Source organism: Podarcis tiliguerta (genome assembly GCF_965153285.1).
Source record: "Podarcis tiliguerta genome assembly, chromosome: 4".
Taxonomy (NCBI): domain Eukaryota; kingdom Metazoa; phylum Chordata; class Lepidosauria; order Squamata; family Lacertidae; genus Podarcis; species Podarcis tiliguerta.
The window spans coordinates 80,977,931-80,981,448 of record NC_139537.1 but is presented as its reverse complement, the minus strand read 5'-3'; the positions used below and the strand labels follow the sequence as shown (position 1 = coordinate 80,981,448).

Sequence of the window (3,518 nt, the reverse complement as noted above, 5' to 3'; positions counted from 1 at the left end):
CCCGAAGGCGAGCCGCATTGAAGGCGCAGAGATCAGCTTGTGGCTGCCAGGGGGACTCCCGAGGAAGTTGCGAGCGCCAACAATCAGCCAGTTTGTTTCTCCTCCTCATTAAATCATCGCCTTTTGTGCGGGGGCCCCGCAAAGAGTGTTCCTTAAGAAATTAGCAGAATGCGGAGTTGCAAACCGGGCCCCAACCTTTTCATGACCTACAAGCTGCGCTTAAGACGGGCGCTCCGGGAAAGCTGCTCTGTTTGCTTAAACGGGTAAATAGAAAACACTTGCGGGGGGAGGAGTCATTGAGCCTGTCGACTGATTAAATTTAAAGTGGCTCCCCCGCCCTAAAAACACACACACGCACACGTGTTAGGGAAAGAACGCTCAATGTGAGCACCATGAACCTGTTCTTAGTTATCTGCAGTTGACTGTTCCTGGGCATGCACAGAGCGCCTTCAGCTCTGAGTGGCCAATCCCTAGAGACATTTAGCGTAAAAGGTGGGGCTTTAACGAAGGAGGGTGTAGTCTTCCAAAGGACGTGAGCCACCTCGCCTCCTTTCCTCCCCCCGCCTTAAAAACCGGCTGTTTTTAAAAGTCTCGATCTTATGAACGCTTAGGGGTAAGTCCCCCTGAAGTGGAAGGGACGTCCTTTCGAGTAACCTGCACCAGTATGCTGCACCAGCGTTGGCCTACTAGCAAGGAGGAAACTGAGAGCAGAGGAGAGCCAGGCAGCCCCGGTGCCAGAAAAAAATAAGGCTGGGGAAAGGAAAATGAAGAAGGGGGGCTGATCTGGATGATCCTAACGAACGATTTGCAAAAAAAACCACACATGAACCAAATTTGGGTCTCCAACTGCTTTTGGACTACAACTCCCATCATCCCTAGCTAGCAAGACCAATGGTCAGGGATGATGGGAATTGTAGTCCGAAGAGCTGGCGCCCCAAGTTTGGGAACCCCTGGACCAGTGCCATGTCTCCCATTAGTTTGTGAGGCCGCTCCTGCGTCCTGCTTAAATCCTTGTTTTGGGTTTTTTTTCCCTCCGACAGTTAGCAAAACCAAAAGGCCCCAGGGACCAAAATGCGCGCTCGCGCGCACACAAACCTGCACTCTCGTGAAGTCAAGCTCGGTTAGCAAGCCGAGGAGCCAAGCAGCCTCTCCAACTCCGGAGCAAGATTAACGGGAGGAAGCTGAACTCGATAGAGTCCAGGAATCAGTTGGTCTTGCTTTCTGAGCAGTCGCGATCCAAAATGGCGCTGCAAGCCTTTGCCAGAGTTTAATTAGCCTTATTAAAGTGTCCGAAATGCGGTTCCACCTTTCCGTCTCTTTTTCTCTCACACACGCATGAGGAAAGACCATTCTCCACAGAACCGGAGGGTCGCCATGAATCCTGACCACGCGGGTCCTTGTGGCAGAGCGGCGAGGAGATAAATGTTTTGTCTGGGTTGCAGAGTTTATTATTATTATAATCGGGTTTTGTGGCCATGATGATTTGGGCTCCTCCACCTCAACCATGGACTGACTGCTTGCTAAGTTACCGAGCTAGGCCGTTAATTTCTGCCTGCCCCCTTGGCTCTGGCGTTGTTGTTTTGGCCGTGTCTTCTCAAAGGCGTCCGCGCCTTCAGGGGGGGGAAAGGAGGTGGGGTCGTCGACTCAAGCGCAGCAAGGCGCCTACCGGGCGAAAGGGCCAAAAAGCGCGCCAAGGCCTCAATGAGTCCTTACAAACTTTGCCGAAGGTTATTTTGAGGCGAGGAGAGCGAGCTCCGCACCAGCCGGGGAAAAAAAAGTTTATACAGACCCGGTCCAGTCCCGGGGTGTCCAATTCCCTCCTTTCCCTGGGCAAGTGATGCGCCCCATTTGGCACCCAGGTGTTTTTGAGTAGATTCCTCCAGTCCCGATTCAGAGGGGGTTGGGATTGGCTGCTGCTCCTTTGTCGACTGAAGGATAGCAAATCATGTAAGTCTGCAGCGGTGGAATGTGTGGATGGGCCAACCCAGGTTCACATGAAAATTTTACTGGCTTAACACGTTTCTCGCGTTTACCCAAGGGTTGTTGTGTCCCAGATCGCTCCAAGAAGAGCTCTTCTTCAGCTCTACAGTAATGGGCTGCTTTCTTGGTCCAGAGGATCTGCAGTGTGCAGGAACCCCCCTGAAAAAAAGTCGTTTTCATTTACAGTACTTATTTTAATGGAAGCAGAGTGCATACTCAGCTGCAAGACTCCAACATTACTAGAGGGGTCCTTGGTTAGTGGTTTCTTCCTGCTTTTTAGGCTATTCAAAAAGCTTCCTTCTTGATCATGTGTTTTCTTCATGTCTAATAAAAACAGTTGCTTTGTCATCCTAATTTTTAAGATTTTGGGAATTCATGAGAAGCGGTAGCAGGCTCAACGCAGTTTTATGCATGGACTGAATGGGATCCCTGTCCGTGTTCTCAGCCCTGTGGTACAGACTGAAGTGATACAGCCTCTACTTGGGATTTCCTACCTCACTGAGGACTAGTTTACAAACCACGGCTTGGAAATTATTTGTTTATTTAATGGATTTGAAAACCTGCCTTTCTGGATAAATTACCCTCCCAAAGGTGGTTTACAATAGGCAGTAAAACAAGGTTCCCACATCCACAACACACATTTAAAAGCACACTTTAACAATCATGGCGTCCCCCAAAGAATTCTGGGAATTGTTTTTTGTAAGTTGCTTCTTTAAAAAAAGTGTTTTCATTGAAAGTTTTTCATCATGGATAACAAAGGAACATATGACTCTTGTTTTCAATTCATAGAGTCCTTTCTACATTGGTGGTTGGTGGGAGAGAGAATGATATCTCATTCTTTTGCTTAGTGTGTGCATAGTTTTTGCATCAGCATCATGTGGATGTGTTATTTTTGTTTGCAGTGGTTTGTAAGTTTCTTTCAGGTTTTTTTAAAATGACAACGATAATAATAATACTTTTTTCATAGTACCAATCTACAATTCCCAGCACCTTTAACAAACGAACAATCATGGGTACTGAAAAGTGGTAAAAGAGCAAATTGTAGATCTGGAAGGGACCCCAAGGGTCATCCAGTCCAACCCCCTGCAGTGCATGAATCTCAGCTAAAGCATCCTTGTGCTTCAAATGTTTGATGCGGATGTGACCTGGGATAAGATTGCACAAAAGTAACAAAAACAGCATTTAAAACAGCAGCAGCAACTATTTCAACTGATAAAAATAACACCGCAGATTAAACAGCTATTAAATCATCCAGAAACCAACTGGGCTGGAGGTGTCTGGAGTTCCTTTAGAGATGCAGGGCCCCTGCAGAAAAGGCCCTGTCCCCGATAGTCACTGGCTCTCAGTGTTGGACCAGAGAGCAGGGCATCTGGTTCTAGGGCAATCACACATTAATGCAGGCAGTCCTTCAGATTGCCTGGTCCCAAAATCTTAGGGTTTTGATTGTTAACACCATCACCTTAAATTAGTTTTACAGCACTTCGGGGGTTATATATATGAGATGTTTGGTATCAGAACCCAGGCCCATGAATCAAAAG

General features: G+C 47.6%; 1 long non-coding RNA gene across 1 annotated transcript in view; it reads right to left on the bottom strand.

The window, feature by feature from the left end:
- LOC310676352 overlaps positions 1 to 2,048 on the bottom strand; it is a 30,999-nt gene extending 28,951 nt beyond the window's left edge. Inside the window, exon 1 of the long non-coding RNA XR_014510482.1 lies at positions 1,096 to 2,048. This is a non-coding gene — a long non-coding RNA (uncharacterized lncRNA). The remainder of the gene's footprint in view (positions 1 to 1,095) is intronic.
- Positions 2,049 to 3,518: the final 1,470 nt, after the last annotated feature.